The 17,723-nt window shown below is 37.4% G+C and overlaps 1 long non-coding RNA gene across 2 annotated transcripts; it reads right to left on the minus strand.

Moving 5' to 3' along the window:
- Positions 1-856: 856 nt before the first annotated feature.
- LOC148185032 (uncharacterized) lies at positions 857-15,771 on the minus strand. 2 transcript variants are annotated; one of them, XR_015773906.1, is made up of 4 exons: positions 15,716-15,771; positions 2,937-3,094; positions 2,376-2,441; positions 857-1,079 (listed from the first exon to the last, which is right to left on the minus strand). It is a non-coding gene; the product is annotated as an uncharacterized LOC148185032 (long non-coding RNA). The 2 variants fall into 2 exon arrangements; XR_015773908.1 differs by lacking the exon at positions 15,716-15,771 and adding an exon at positions 3,557-3,646.
- Between the last annotated feature and the right edge of the window lie 1,952 nt (positions 15,772-17,723).

The following is a 17,723-nucleotide window of genomic DNA, read 5'->3' on the forward strand; positions in this document are numbered from 1 at the left end:
GTAATATGGGAAAACAGACATTCAGGCTGTATTTTTCCACAAAAGGTTTATATTTTAATAGTCAGTTGTGCTTATATACAGAACTCAACTGCAAGAGTGAAGATAAATATGAGCCATTTTGTATTATGAGAGTTCTGCTGGTGTTCAGAAAAAAAATACATTAGAAACTGATGTGTTTGCTTCAACAGTCCCCACTATAGCTTCAGTGCCTCTGTGAAGGCAAGACATCTTCCCGGTGGAGAAAACCTCCTTATGGATCCTTAAGCTGTACTTATCTATCATTCAAACAGAAAACAACTCTTAGCACTGACTCAGAAAGACTAAGATTTTCTGTAGCTAGACAGTCAAATATTCAGTGAGTCATTTGCTTCTATGGCATCATAACAGAAGCTTTCGTTTATTTAGTACAATGGGGGAGAAGAGAGGAGTTTAATGGGCCACTGATGCACTGTTGCACAGTGACAGATTTGTGCTGTGTTGGGCAAAATGGTTGTAAGACCTTCCTCTGCTTCCAAAATTAGAGAAAAGCACTGCTGCTGAACAGCTAAGTCATCCAGCACAAAAGGCCAACCTAACCAAGAATTTAAGCATGTGAAGAATTTAAAGATCATAGCCAGATCCTTTGTTTTAGCTGGAGTGCTCATACTTGTACACTTTATAGACACAGTTCAAGTAAATATAGTTTTTAGTTACTACAGATATTTGAGGTTTATTTTAAATAGCAGTTGTCTGCTTTTAAAGTTAAAAAAAAATGCATTTAAAGAAACAGTGAATTTATTTTAAAAATTAATGTAAGTTGGTCTTGTTACTGAATTAGTTCACCAGATGTTCTTTGAGTGTGCTGGGGGAACTTGGGAGACTCAAGCCTGAGCTTCCCTGTTTAGTCTGTGTATGTCTCAGCAAGGCACTTTTTGTTCTCTCACATCTCTAGCAGACGGTACAAACTGCCTGTCCTTTGTAAAACAGCATTAACCACACTTCTAAAAAGCCTTGGCATTGCTCATAGTCCTCCTTCTTCTCTGGTGCTTCCCTCTGTTATCCATGTGTTGACAATAAAGGGCAAGACATGTGCTGGCTCTCTGTGAAAAGAAAGATCTCCTGTGCCCCTTTACTTATTCTCAGTCAGGGTTTGTATATTTGCACACTTTGAAAACCCTCTTCAGACAGAGAATAAGATTCACGCAGAACAGATGCTGCCATCCTTTCTAGAGTTTTTATGTTAACATTTTAATATTTGTAAACAATAAGTAAAACAGCACTGAAATCACTCCTGAAAATAGTAAGCTTGCTTTTACTAGACAAGGGATTCCATTTTCTTCACCAACCTGTCTGCTTTCTTCAGAATTTACACCACAAATTAGAGATTAAAGCATCATCTCTAAGCATGTAAATAAAACCAACATAACTTGGTGACATTTGATTGTAATGTGTTTGTTATATTCCAATATAATAAGTAAACAATCCTTCAGCAATCACAGCATCATTAAAGGAAAAGTATTTGTTCCAAAAAGTTTAAAAGATTGCTCTGAAATAATTGAAGACAATACTTTTTGTATAAGGTTTGTTTTTCTTTCTGTACTTACTACATGATATGTGATCTCTGTATGGTATTGTGCTTTGGAATGGAAAAACCTCAACAGTTTAGGTTAGGCTTTTAGGAAGCATTACCTAATTATAGCTTTTATAATCCCCTTCATTTAGATCTAGTCTCCTGTTTGTAATAACTGAGATCATCCCCATCTTGCAACATCCCACACCATCGCTTACTGGATACTCTTTTTTTTTCTATAAATACACATATCTGAGCTCTCCATTTTATTCGTTTATCTTAACAAAGTGATAAATTTTGGACTGTTGGCTGTTTTAATTTATTCACATGCTGGTTTTCACTACAGATAAAAATTTAGAGAACAGCCATTATTCTATGTATGTCCTAATCCAAATGTAAGGAATTATAAAAATCATTGCACATCCATGTTCAAAATTCCCAAGACAATGCCTACATTTCTGACTCATTCTTCCTGTCTTTAATCTGGACATATTCTCTATACAGGACAATGTATGATTCCTTATCTGTTCCTAGAAAATAAATAGAATAAAACAGGAACTCAATATTCTTATCTAGTGTTCCAGTATTTTTTATAGAGATAGAGAAGTATTTTATAACATTCCAGCCACAGAATCATAAAAAGACTCAGATTAGAAGGGACCCGAGAAAATCATCTAGTCCAACCTCCTGCAGAAATAACAACCTGAAAGTATCTCACATATATTTCATAAAATATAATAAAATAATTCATATTAATTTTACTTAGTATAAGAGCTGCTTTCATAATTCATTCTTAAAATGCTTGCTAGAATTTAATTTCACTTACTGATATAAACTTGGGAAAGAAGTAGAAGAACCAGTGTTCTCAGTAGTCTCTGGATGAAATACACTTCTGAAGTGTTTGGCCATGTAGAAAGAAATGTCTAGGGTTAATGTATATGAACTATTAATGTACACCATGTGTTGATGTTCAGTAAGAGTAAAATAAAACAGTGAGAAAAAATAATATATCTGAAGTCCAAAGTCTTGCATTAGACAAGATTAACCTTCCTACGAGGACAGCAAGTTTTAGTGCAAAGACAACAATAGCACCACATGGCCAATTAAAAAAACATTGAGAGCAATACTTCTGTAATAAGAAAAACAGAGAACCAAAATTCAATGGTTGCTGTATGTGGCAGAGAGCAATACAAAGATGAGAAAAAGAAGGGCTGTCCTTCACTGAAAATTAGTATCCCCATCAAAGTACAGAATGATTATTGTAAAGGACAGAAACGCTTTGTTACTACCATCAAGCAAAGCTAAGATAACCCTGTTTAGTGTATACGGATTAGAGGTACTCAAGGTGTGCAAGTAAGGCAGCCAGAAGCTAGAACTCTAATCTCACCAGGTTGTCCTAACATATATGTCCTTTCCATCTTCCCACATCTTCAGATCCAGTCTGGTGCTATATTATTCTACACATCTTAGATACTTTTCCTGTGGGTTTTCCATTTCTTGTTTCCATCTGCCAGCCTCCTCTTCATATTTTTTTTGGTTCAGTTTCTAAAACACAGAAGCCAAAATATCTTTACTTAGATCTGTTTTCTTGTCACTTCAAGAAGCTGTCAAAGACTGATGTTATTGAGATCATCTGAGTGGTTTTAATCTTCCACTAAAGAAAACAAGGGTATAATCCTTTCAAATAAGAGTGGGCATTTTTCAAGACACTGTTACTGGGAAGCATGAAATTAGGGTAAACTGCAAAGAAACAAACAGAATATGAATTTTTCACAAAAGTAACAATTCTGATTTTTTAACTATCTGTCCTGTCAGGTAAAGATGTTCTTCAGAGCTGAAGTGAAATAACTGGGAGAGTCCTTTACGATCTCCCACATTCCTGCTCTGTCAGCCTGCAATGGGGTGGACAATGGCCAGGGAGATGGTAAGGGATAGGAAGATGTTTTCAGGATTTCTTCTTTTCTGAATAGGTTAGGAGCATGAATGTGCAGGAGTGCCATCATGCACCTGTCTCCATTCAGCAACACTTGCTTTCTGCCTGTTCTCAAGCTGAGATCAACTCCTTGGCTCCTTGCCTCCATCTCAGTCTGTTCACATTTCAGGTTTTCAAGGCCATCTCTGTGAAGAAAACAGATGAAAAATCTTACTTTAAACTGAAAGGAGACCTGGAGCCTTGTCTGTTGGCCTGGGACTCACACAATTCTCTCTCATGCTTTGGCAGTATAGCAGAGTTTATTTTTTTGCACCTCTGTGAGAGGAGTAGGATAACAAAGTAGGTACAAAGTGTGATTTCATGGTAGTAGGGAGCGTGGAATATGCTAAACTGCAGCACAAACTCAGAGAAACAGGGAAAGCATGCCATATTTTTGACATTTTGAGGCACATCGTACTTTTATCAGAAATTTGCAAAAGCAGATGTTCATTTAAGAATAAAAAATATATCAAGATTTATCTATTAAAAACAACTAATTCCCCCTCCTTTTTAGGAAGGGGAATTGCAAAGATGGGGAGGAGGCATCACAAAGCTCGTTCACATCCCAGTGGGATGTCCACTGTTGAAGATGGTTATGGAATATGTATGACTTCTTGCAAAAACCTTGCTCAGTTTCTCTACAATTCTCATTAAATCCTGATCATTCCTCACATTCTCATACTTCAGGTTACACACTAGAATTTCCCAATTGCAATGTTTGTTAGTTGCACATCTATAAGAACTCCACTCAAGGCTAAGGTGGGGGTTTTGAGTGCAAATAGAGATGGAGTGTCTGTAGGTGACAGAGTTGGTCTAATGTCTCTGGGGTAAATTCTGTGACATTCCTGAAACTGTTTCTGGTTTTTAACAAATATGATACTTAGATTGCCTATGCAGTAAGTTTCAAACACACCCTGGTGAAAAAGGAAAAGTACCAACAAATCTCACTGTGCCAGGCTGTCCGTGCACCATCAAGCAAGTGGATACACTTATCATAGAATCATAAAATCATAGAGTGCTGCAAGGGAACCTTAAACGCCATCTAGTTCCAACCCCTGTGCAATGAGAAGGGGTATTTTCATCTAGATCATATTTCTCAGAGCTCTGTCCAAGCTTAAGTTGAGTATTTCCAGGGACGGGGCATCCACCACCTCTCTGGGCAATATGTGCTAGTGTTTCAGAACTCTTTGTAAAGAACTTCTTTTATCTAATATGAATCTATCCTCTGTCAATTATAACATTACCCCTTGTCTTATTGCTACATGCCCTACTAAAAAGTTTATCCCCATCTTTCTTATAGGCCACCTTAAAGTACTGAATAGTACTGAGTAGTGAGGTTTCCCTGGAGCCATCTCTTCTGCAGGCTGAAAAAGCACAACTCTTTCTTTGCAGGGGAAGTGTTCCAGTCCTCTACTCATTTTTGTGGCACCCCTGTGTTTGACTTGCTCCCACGGCAGGGGATGGGGACCCCCTGTGATGGGGGTCCTAGAGCTGGTTGCAATACTCCAGGTGGGATCTCATGAGAACAGAGGGGTAGGACCTGCTGGCCTCCCTTGACCTGCTGGCCAGTCTTCTGATGCAGCACAGGTATGGTTGGTTTTCTGGGGTGCGAGCACACGTTGTTGGGACAGTTCCAGCTTCTCATCCACCAGCAGCCCTAAGCCTTTCATGGCAAGTCTGCTCTCAATCTCTTCATACCAAATTTATATAATACTAGGGTTTTCTCTGCCGCAGGTACAGGACCTTGCACTTGGCCTTGTTGAACCTCATGAGATTCTCATGGACTGGCTTAAGCTTGTCCAGTTCCCTCTGGATGGCATTCCATCCTTCAGGTGTGTTAACCCTACCACTCAGCTTGGTGTCATTTGCAAACTTGTTGAGGATGCACTTGATCCCTTAGCCTATATCAGTGATAATAAACATTGAATTGTACTTATCCCCATATGGACCCCTGAGGGACACCACCTGGTACTGACATACATCAGGACATTGAACCCTTGACCACTGCCCTCTTCTTGATACCATGGTCCAGCCAGTTCCTCATTCCTCATTCACCAAATAGTACACCCATCAAATCCATCTCTCTCCAGCTGAGAGTAGGATGCTGTGGGGGGCTGTGCCCAAAGCCTTACAGAAGTCCAGATAGATGACATCCATGTCTCTTCCCTTGACCACTTATGTAGTCAACTCCATCACAGAAGGCCACTCAGTTTGTCAGGCAGGACTTGCCCTTGGTGAAGCCATGCTGGATGTTCTGATTCACCTCTCTGTCCTCCATGCAGCATAGCTGCCATGAAGATCTATTCTGTTGTATTCCCAGGTGGTAGGGCTGACAAGACAGTAGTTCAGGATCCTCCTTTATGCCCTTTAGAAAAATTGTGCAATTTTTCCCTTTTTCCAGTCACCTAGGTCTTCACCTGACTGCTATGATTTTTAAAATGTCATGGAGAGTGGCTTGGCAACTACATCAGCCAATTCCCTCAGGACTCTGGGATTTATATCAACATCCCATAGACTGCTGTATGTTCAGGTTCCTCAAGTGGTCACAAATCTGATCTCTAACCATGAGGGGGATTTTAATCCCTTTCCCATCTTGCAGTTTGAATACTTCTCCAGCCTGCACTATGCTTGTGGCATTTGGTCTGGAACATAACAAGAGAGAGCACTGCCTGTGTAATAAAATATTAGAATAGAAATCAGCTAAAACACCACTGTGATGCATAAACATGCTTTTTTGCATATGTACATATCTGCATTTTACATTTGTAACAAAACTTTAACGTGTTGCTTGTGTAGATTATGTTTCCAGCAGCTCAGTAGCTCAAAGAGAAAAATAGTCTAGAATAGCAGCAAATAGTTGAAACTGAAATTAGGATTTTTCCCCCCGTCCCTTTTTTATTAAGAACTCTGTTGAGAAATTGTGAAAGAAGAAGTTTATCCATCACAGGCTCATAGAAATTGTTCTTTGTGACAATCACCAATGTGGACAGTAAAATTAGAAGGTATGGCAAATTTCAGGCAGAATAGTCAGCCAGTAATATAGAAAAATAAGCTTTGAACTGGATTTTAAGCAGTATTTGATGGAAAAAAAGTTCAACAATAATAAAAAGAACAATAACCTTTCCAGTAACCATATCATTTTTGGTTTTGTACTTCCATCTTGATAGAAGAGTTGGTACTTTTTCTACTTTTTTCTTTTTGTTTCAGAAGAAATCATGAATTTTAATGCTTCATCAGTGAGAAAAAAGGAATCCATCTCAAAAGTTCTGCTGCACCTGGTTTTCACTGATGAGTCTCTCAGGTGATGAGAAATAAAAAAATATTCTTAGCCACCAGATGCAATTTACAATGAAACTTGAATATTCTGTAGAATTTTTAAAAAATCCTCATATCACATATAGATTTGGGACAAAACCTTACACTATAAAAATAGTTATAAGACATTTTGGAGCTGTCCCATTTTACCCATGTTTCTGGTCAAAAGTATTCAGGCTGCTGCTTTATTGCTATTCCTTCACTGTGCTCAAGCCAACAGCAGAGGGCACAGCTCCCCGCTGAAAACCTCCAAGCTGAAGATTGTGTGACTGCCTTATTCTGCTTAAAATATTTTCTATCAGGAGCAATGTTTTGATTAAAACAATGCAGTTTTAACAGTCAGTGACATCTCTGAAAGAAGGCATTTCTCTTTTCTATTTATTCAACAGTCAGTTCTGTACAAAAGCATGAGATTTAGTTAATGCCTAATGCAACTTCCAGTATAAATGCTATCACAAATCATTGAGTATCACAGAATTATGGAATGGTTTGGAAATAACTTTAAAGCTCATCCAGTTCCAACCCCCCTTCCATGGGCGTGGGCAGGGAACATTCCACTAGTCCAGATTGCTCAGGGCCACATCCAATACTTGGCTTTGAACATTTCTGGACATTCACAACCTTTTTGAACAACCTGTTCCAGTGCCTCACCAGCCTCACATAAAGAATTAATATCTTATCTAAATAAGATCTAAACCTACACTCTCTTAGTTTACAGCCATTCCCTTTGTCCTGTCACCACACACCCTTGTAAAAAATAACTAAAAATCCAAAAATTGAGTTTGGTTACCTTGGACAAGCATCTGCTCCATACATGCAGCTCCACAGATACAACTCAAATTAATTCTTCAATAGCAGTGACATATATATATATATGTATATATAAACCTAGCAAAGCTATGTTCAAACTCATCAGCAGTTCCAGCTGAAGCATGCAAATCCTGAAAATGTATCATTCAAGTAACAATCTACAATCTTCAGTAATCTCCTGACACACAAATATGATTTTCATCCTCTGGTCCAAAACTCTGGGGTCTTTGAATTCTTTTAAATGTGTAAGACAAGCAAGATGAACAAACCTGCTTGGTGGAAACCCCTAATGTAGGGAAAGTAAAAGGTACCAACATTTCAGTCTGTCTGTCTCTTTTGTATGTTATATCTATGAATCTGTGAGTCTGTTGCCACTACATATGCTGTTTTCATATTAATATACAGAGTTAAAGGAAAAGACAAAAACATAAAACTACCCCATCACTTCTAATACTAATTGTTTAATGTTGTGTCAGTATAACTGCAAAACATAAAATTTGCTCTATTATCATTTGATGTCCACCTACAAATCTCTTTTATATATTATTATTATTTATTATATTATATATAGATTATATATTATATTTATTATATTATATATATTAGTTGCAATTAAATATATTCCCTGAATATGAGGTGCACAATGACAACTATAAAGTTTTGTCATTATTTGCTAGCAAATATGGACTACACACTCCTAGTAACCAGTTACAAGACAAGATTATGAATACTTCATTATTTGGACACAAGTTTTTTTCCTTGCTTCAGACTTTGGCTGTTCTTTTCATTGGGACAGGGAGTTGTAGGACAGGCAGTTCTATACTTTTTATATAGATGGATGTACTATATTTCACAGCCTAAAATACATGCTCAGTTAGTATTAAAAGCCTAAAACAATAGGCCAAAGCAGATAAAATTCCTCAGTTAAGAAGACACTTTTCTCCTCATGTAGGGGAGCCAGGTTTGATCCTATCCACAATAACCAGCTGTGCACACACAAGCTGAGCTGTGTGTCTGACATTAGCAAAGCCCAGTGCATGAAGCAGGTGTGAGGTAATATGAGACAACAGCTCTTTCATAACCATCGGGGCCCTACTATCTCAAACCTTTATGCCATAGGCCAATGTTTACTATGACTTATTTTATTTTTAAGGTGATCCTTATCTCCTGCATCCTGTGCAATACTTTGCACCAGGATGTCCAGGGCTTCCTCAGATCAAGCACTGACTGGTGGCTTGGAAGCACCCTCTTATTTAATTCCAGAACTTTCATGACTTTGCAACTGTCCCCCCACTGGTTTACTTACAACAGCTATGTGGGAAGATTATCTAATACAATATTTAATTTTGACCAGAACTGTTACAAATAACAGCATCTCGATTCTCTGTAAATGTTAAATTAAAAAGGGCACTATGAGAGCTAGTGAAATATTTAGTAAGAATATTTGCAGTGTTCTTTTCACAAATCAATACACTCTTGAGATATGTAGTATTTGGAACTTACAAAATGAAAAAAATATTTTTCAATTATTCTAATCTATTTTTCAAAATAGTTTTCTGTGTTTTTTTCTGACTAACATCCTTAAAATAAAACTATTTTTCATTCATTCCCATCCTATATTCATTTTTAACTTCATACTCTGAAAGAACATCAGTAGGTGTCCTGCTATGCATTAAGTTAAACAAATCTGTAATATTTTGTAGGTTCAGAGCTTTAGAGATAAAAACTTTGCACACATTCATCCAGAAAGTCAGGAATCCACTTCTATTTATACTGTGAAGGTTTTGCCAAGGCTATCACATTTCATTAATCCCAGTTTCCTGGAAGGGTGCTAACACTTTCCCTGCAGAGTGGGGCAGCCTAAAATGTGTAGGCAATAATCAGTGGTTGATGGAATACAGGGTTGTGTTTTAAGAAGTGTATTACCATCCATTATTCTCAGCTTTCCTATGCCCTGTGCTGCTGGGACATTTTTTTGTGGTTGCTGTCTCAGCAATTTAGTCCCATAAGTTCTAATGTAGTGGGAAAACATGACAACATCTGGACTACAAGAACAGTGGAGGAATGCACAAGAACCACAAAAATAAATTGCTTTAAATCATATTGTTTTAACTTAATTTTATAAATAATTTACTTCCATCCCTATGGCAATTTACAAAACCCTCTTATTTTGGAAAAAATATTTCAGTACTCTTTGAGTTCAAGTATTTCCTCCTATAGGAATGAAGCATGAAATTGTTGTAAAAAAAGCCTTGAAATGCATTTGGTCGGCAAGATAAGGGATCTGAAAGAAGTTGCCCTAATGGAAAGAGCTGTGCAACAAGTTTCAGCCACCTTTTCTAAGCCGCATTTCCTAGGATTTCTTGAAAGTCAAATCTAATTTCTTTTCCATCTGGAGAAAGGCTGATTGCATAGCCACACTGTAACTTCAAGAATTAAAAAAATTGGGAAGTCTAGTCACAAAAACACTGCACTGTTTTTCTTTGAATCTTGGCTCATGGATTTTGCATGAGGTCAAGAGCTCCTTCATAACATTAACTTTACTCCCTGCATTCATGCAGAAGAAAAAAAATGTTGACAGGTTTTTATTTAAAGTTGTAAGAACTAGCAGGTTAGCCTTTCATTAAGAAATACTTGCCATTAAATATTTTAGCAACAGTGATGGGATCATAGCTAAAAGCTGAAGTACACTTAGGGACGTAGAAACAGAAAACAGTAATGGCAGGAATCATAAGCCAGTTGTGTTGGGTTTCAAGAAGCAAACCAGTTGTTGTGTCAGTCACACACAATCTGCTGCATTAAACCAGAGTCTAGAATTACTTTATAGCCAGGCTGATGGGACAGTGAAAAGGTCACAGTTCCAAAATCTTGGCTCTTCTTCCAAGAGATCATTTTACCGAATCTCTGCCATGCTCACCTCATGCAGAAGGAATATTTTTCATAGTCATAAAATTGACACTGATTATCTGATCAAGCAAAAGAAACTATGGTAATATTTCCAAATTATATTGCCCTTGCATTTGTATAACAAGATATTTATCTTTCCTTTGGTGTTATTCCTAAAGCTTCATCCCTTTCTTAGAAAATTCAAAATTACCTTACCCCACTCTTCTGTATTTTTTGTCACTGAATTTCTTGATATTATATTGTCCCTCTATCATGCTGTAATGCACTATCTGTTTCACACAAACCATAAATACCTTTTCAAATCTCTCTGGGTTAGTCCCATCTAATTAGTCACTTTCTTTTTCAGTGGTTCAGCTGATAGTTCTTGACTGCAGGCAGAAGGTCTTTGATATTACTTATGTAACTAATCCACAGTTACCAACACGGTCTACAGATAACTGATGGCAGACAAGAAACTGAAGAGTCTCTCTCACCCTGCCATGTGTGTGACCAGCTGCAGATGATTTGGTGGTCTGGCTCTCATAGGAGTGAAGAAACTTATCTCCTGCATTATTCCAAAGGAACAATGATAATTGATGTCAGGTCTGGTCAAAAGTCAAAATTTCTGTCCTGCAAGATGCACATTCTGTTTCAAAATGGCTGATATAATTTTAGTAATCTGTCTTGGATCAGAGACTAAGCAGGTGAAGCTGTCTTTCAGCAGAAGTTTGTGGTGTTAATTTTCCTTTGAACATTTTTTATTCTGATAAAACATAATTTCTGAACAACCCCAAAAAATTAACAGAGAATTGCAATCCACCTGTGACGGGGATGTACCTAAAATATCCCTAATCATCACTACAACAAGTTTTACAGGTTAGAACACAACTTGCACAATGGTGTCTGAAATTCCTGACGTCAGCTGTGGACATCTGCACAGGCAGATACCAGTAGTTTCCTATTACTGAGAATAGCCTGTAAGAAAAACAGGAAAATGTCAACAGGTTCCAGTTTTGCAACGCAGGATGACAAGGCAAGATTTACATAATCTGTGATAAACCTTATTTTATATAGAAATAATTACCCTGTACACTCAGTTCAAATGCTTACAAATATAGATAATACCACAACTATTTAACTGTGCTGCAGTACTTGTCAAGCATAAAGTCCTAAAAATGCAATCCTTCTTTTAAGTATGCATGAGACAGAGTTTAGCCAGGCAAAATCCCATATGTGTTAGCAGAATTTAGCTTTAAACAGTTAGGTATCAATCCCTAAAAGATTGCCTTGAAGATTCCCAGCAGTACAAAAATGGCCTGAGATCATTCCCAAAACATCTGAGATTGGTGGAACGTAGTAGGTTTTGGACCTCCTTTCTTATTAAGACCATTTCTGGTTGTTTTAATGTAGTATTTAATAATATATTGACCATTCTTTTTAACAATGATTGTTATTTGCCACCGCTAAGAGCTATGGAGATTGGCTGTTTTTTAGTGATTTTTCAAAATCGGTGTTCTAAAATCTGCAAATAAATTTCTTAAATCGCTGACATGGATTTTAAAAAAGGCTGAGCATCCACTGCTTTCTCTGTAGTCTTCATTTTTATACCATATTTATCCTTTGGGTTATTTAGAGTAAACATTTTTGGTCAATATTTGAACATTAGAATGATTTATATTTTAATTTGACATCCAACTCACATCTGTTTTAATATATGTACTGAATCAAAAATAAACATTTTTTGATTGTGCAAACCACACTGCTTCCTTATTATAACCCTTTCTCTTATCATAGTTTCTCATGCCATTCTGAAGTTGTATGGAATCAATCAAGGTTGGTTATAAAATGTCTTTACTATTCGAGCAGGCATATAAAAGCCCATACACAAGTTAGAAATTCAGAAGAAATTCAAATCAGAGATCTTTTCTTAACAGCTTTTGTTGGCACCAGTAGCATTTTTTAAAAGAAGACTGCACCTTGCAAGGAGAAAAAAAAAGGCAAGCTTGAGCTGCAGTTATCAAGGCAACAATAGTAAAAGCAATCTTTAACAGAATACCAGGTTTTTTATAATATATTTATTTCTTTTAATTATAACAATAATAAGTTACATGAATAAGTAACATATCTTTGTTATGTATACAATTCCATGGGGAAGTGACATCAATTTAGTACTGGTACAGAATTAGAAGCAGAAAACTTGAATTATTTATTTTGTCTGGGACCTGACCACTGGCACAAGTTATACTCTATTGCCAGTGGAGACTTTCTGTGTCCTATAGAGACTTAAACTAAGTATGTAAAAAAGCTCCATTTGTGGGTCTCCTGTGAGTCACTTGGAAACCTTCCAGATGAAAAGAGATCATCGGTGTTGAACTTTCATTCCGCATGAAATTTAAGGATAAGGACAAACTCAACCCCTCAGGTTTGTAAAACAGGGGCCTGAAGAGGGGGATAAGAGACATTTCTTTTTTCCTTCCCTGTAAAAAAAATTTATATAGAAATACTATTTGCTTTTCAGGAGTACTTGTATAGATTAGGATATGCTTGTTAATTCTGCCATACTAGTTGATAACACTTTTTAAATGTCAAAGAAGATCCAAATTGTGTTCTTTAAAATTAGGACTTGTTGGCAAGTGTTCTTGTGTCAGTGGTAAAAGATAATTTCCCAGTAGGAAACCTCTAGGATACTCACTGATTTGGGGAGGGGAACATAGGAGGAGACCTTCTAAACACAGTTACTCAATTGTGCCTTTTTTTTTTTACTCTACAGTGGGAGGTTTATACATATACAAAAGTTACACTGTTAGCCCATATATGAAAACACTCTGGCCTAGGGGTTTTTTCCCCCGTTGGAAAGTCTTATTACTTTGATAGCAAAGGAGATTTCTTTCTGTGGATGTGTGATGTTGCAAGTGCAGCTACAGGTACATATTTCTAAGCATCATGCACAATTACAGGTGCCTGTCACTACAGTGGAAATCAATATACTTTTATGTGCTTGTAAGCAAGGAATTAATGGTAATGACCAATAAGCAATGTCAGTAACGCCTGAGTACACCTGAGGCAGCTCATACTCTAAATTCAGAAAACAGCAAATACCTATAACTGTTACTTCTGTGAAGTAGACCTTTTTAAAACACTGTCATACTCTCTGGTGTAGAAGATGATTTCACATATATTTTACCTGAATTTTGAAACTGTGTCAAAGAGACATATAGATTTACTATGACCAATGCACTCATATGCATACCTAGAATTAAAACCTTCAATGACTTTGGGTTAACAGCAAAAAACTGACAGTTTTTTTTCTCTAGATACTAAAAAATAATCTCATGTAAAAAGGTGTGAATAGGGAGAGAACTGCTTGCACAGTATAAAAATCTTTGAAATCTATAACTTGGCTGTCAGGAGGACTTGACTGATAAAGTTTTTACCATACTTCATACATTTGCAAGGCCGACTGGAGGACCCCTCTCTGGAGCATAAACATTGCAACAGTTTCATTTCCATTTCAAACTAATGAGCAATGTTCAGAGCTCACAGTGGATGGAAGGAAATAAGCCTCAGAGGCAGAGTCAATGAAAGAAAAGCCAAAGTCAAGTTTTTAAGGTCTGTTCACATATACCATTCCCAGAGGTCGGAAAAAAAGCATACATAGATAACTTTGGTAGTTATTTTATTTTGCAAAAGCAATATCATCCGTGCATGTGTGAAGCTGACCTCACAAGAGCAAATTGGGTTATGTTTACTGTGCTTATTAAGCTAAATTTAGATAATCTAAGTCCATATTTAAATAATGAAATAGGACTGTAAGGTACAGGTATAAAAGTAAATAACCTCTGGTAAATGTTTAAAAGGTCAGCTGTACAAGTACATTGAGTTTGATACTACATCATCTGCTTTTCGGAGAGCCTGATCACCCGATGCCCCACTATAATTGTAGCTGGAGCTCCTCAAAGCTAAAAGCATGCTGATCACTGCAAGGTGCTTTGTTGCTTTTATTCCGCCTGGCTTTTCAAGGACAGCAAATAAGAAGGAAACCCAGAAGAAATTAATGAAGGAAAGAGGAAAAAAAGTTATCTAGTAAGGGCCCCAGCAGCTGTCCAGTACATTAAATGTCTTCAGATAATGAAGCAAAGTCTGTTTTACAAAAATTTAAGACCATCTCTAAAATAACAGATTTTCAGTGCCTTAAAGTCCTGCTAATAGTGATCAGCATGCAAAATCTTCATGTTCATTCCATGTAATGTTATCTTTGGCAGCTTTTTAGATTTTATGAACATTCCAACGTGACAAACTAAGGAGGTGGATTATACATTTTTCATCCAGGCATTAGGAACACACGGCCAGAACCATCTTCCTTTTCTCTTGTCAGAGCGATGAAGTTATCTCACTTGATACAGCCAAGATAAGAAAGGGGTGTCCCCTTAGAATTGCTTTCAGTTGTAAAGAGATAATGCACTTCAGCTGTGTTTAAGCAGCACATGATTAAGTGTTTAATAGTTTGTTTTGAATCAGTAGTTTAAAATACGTTGAAACAGTAAAGATATTAAGTTGAAAATACGGCAGTTCAGATTTAAAATTAAAAGGAATTGGAAACAAAAAGGGATTGAAATTAGAATTTTAAGATTATGTCTATTACATGAAAATTTCCGTGTTCTGTTTCTGTATTTTAGAATCTCCCCCTTGTATTTTAAGATTTTATATTTTCCTTGTGATGTTGCTGAAACATTATACAAGTAATCCAGGACTACTCTATTGCCATAGAGTTACTTAATTCCTACAGAATTGCTAAGCATATTCATAGGTGAGACAGCATTTAAAGAAATCCTTATGCTTTCCAAGCTGGAAGTTTATATTCCACAGGAATAAAAACAAAAACAAAAAAAAAACCCACCAAAACCCAAAAACAAACGAACAGAAAAAACCCTCAAGATACAATATGCAATGCTAGACTAAACAAAAGTTCCTAAAAACTCTATGACATTCATGGCCATACCATCAATGTTTTGCAGTAAATAGGACTGTTGTGGGTAAATATTGCACCATGTGTAACAAAGTGGTTACACTCCTCAAATGCTATTTAATGTACAGCATTTTTAAAGGCATGCACTGTTAGCAGCAGAGTTAGAAAAATGTATGTCTTTTGTAAGCTGTGCTTGTCCACATCTCTGTGTACTTACCCCTAAATTGTTTTCAGGAATCCCTGCAGTTCTGCCTAGCCAAGGTAGAGTCCTGACAATGCCAGGGCAACTCAGCTGACCACCATAAATCTGCAAGCATTCACAAGCAAGTTCTCAGTTTCCTCAGACCCTAAAAGTGCAGAGTGGCTTTTCTATTTCTCACTAACTGTGGCATTCCTTTGTAATAGAACCAGCAAAATTGATCCTGTTAATTGGTTTTTAGCTTTATCTCATTCACTGGAAGGCAGACAAGAATTTGAATACAGCTGAGGCTTTCAACAAGCCGGATAGCTTGGCAATTGTCACTGTTTTTCTGGAAGTTGATTACTGACATACTGAAAACATGTATCCTTTTCTTCCCTTTCCTTATCAAAGCTGCAGTGATGAGGACTAGAAAAAATACGTCTTTGTGTTAAGTAGGTGGAGATGATTGCCTCATCCTGACATAGCAAATATTTCCACCTTTGCCCATGCTTCTAGATGGATATTTCACTCAAATGCCCATTTAAACCACAGACCCATCAAGAAGAGCTGTGTTTTAAAAAATGTGTGCTAGTGAGCTTGTGTTGTCTCATTTACTTTTGTAACAGGGAATGTTCACACTTTTTGTGTTTGTTTTCCACTTCAATTACCACAATGCAGACTTTCTCAGACAGTTTGAGCCATGTGTGGCACTTCTGTTTTATCAATCAGAAAATTCTAGACCAGAACTCCAAGAAATCTTGAATCCATGCATGACATACTCAGACTTTCAAAACCAACTGGGGCAGGAAAAAGAATTCCTTATTATTACAGAACTTTTTATATTAAGGAAGCATTATAGTACAGTGTTATACATTATATGCTCCTGAAATGTAATCACTCATCATTCACATTGATTAAAAGATACCAGCAAAATTTTTTCAAAGTGACTTTTAAGGATAGGCACATATGATCCATGCAATCAAATACTTCTGAACACTGTTTAAGTCATGAAGTCTTTTGCAATGCTCTGAAGTAACCAGGAGAGATTACACTGTAAAAACTGCAGCCTGAAATGAGCACTTCCCTCACCACCAATCTATTGCCTTCACCTCCCATTTTTTCTCTGGAGAGCTACTGCTCCCATTTGACAAATCTAGAAGCTGGAATGTCTTAGAATCATAGAATCTTCAAATGGCTTGGGTTGGAAGGATTGGATTGGGTTGGATTAAAGATCATCTATTTCCAAACTGCCATGGACAGGGACACCTTCCACTAGACCAGGTTGCTCAGAGCCCCATCCCCTTGAACACTTCCAAGGACGTCCATTATGTCTCTCATATTCATTGTGTTGGGCAACATGTAACTTCTGCTTAATTTTCTCATAAATATATACATACACACACCAGTGTGGAAATGAGCTGGGAAAAGCCCCAGACCAGAGGCAGTGGGGCAGGGTAGCAGCATGTATCTGCCAAAACTCTGCCACGCAGCCATGGTGACCCAGGCCAGGCCCACACTGCTGAATTCAGCTGCAGCTGAGCCTGACGGGCCCACCCTGTGGTCACCAGTGCTGGCTGTCAGCACCAGGTGAGACAGCTTCCTAAGCACCATTTTTGACCCTCTGGTCGCAAAAGCATCGGCTCTTCACAGAAAACCTGGAGAAAACCTGGTGGCACAAGCACATGCTTTTCTGAGGCCACAGATTTGATGTGTGGTGGTGATCTGGCCTGCTCTTATTGTACTGGAGTCTTTAGCAAACTGCTCGTTAACTGCAGCTGAACAGGATAAAGAAGTGAATGGGGCCAAAAGACTGCAATAGTTAGTGTGGCATGACTAATGCAGTTAAATCTGAGCTGAATTTGGGACATTCAGCATCCAGAGAAATTCAGTAATCTGAATCCCTAATGGTTGGACTTGATGGTCTTAGAAGACTTTTCCAACCTAAATGATTCTGTCGTGCAAGACATGCACTGCCAATACTTTTAGAAGTGGTACCTCGGAGCATACCCTTTGCTGCCCTGCTGTAAGCTCTGTCCGTCAGCTG

The sequence above is a fragment of the Pseudopodoces humilis genome, chromosome 1 (genome assembly GCF_049639895.1).
Source record: "Pseudopodoces humilis isolate 2021_Gansu_Grassland_sample_001 chromosome 1, ASM4963989v1, whole genome shotgun sequence".
Classification (NCBI taxonomy): Eukaryota; Metazoa; Chordata; class Aves; order Passeriformes; family Paridae; genus Pseudopodoces; species Pseudopodoces humilis.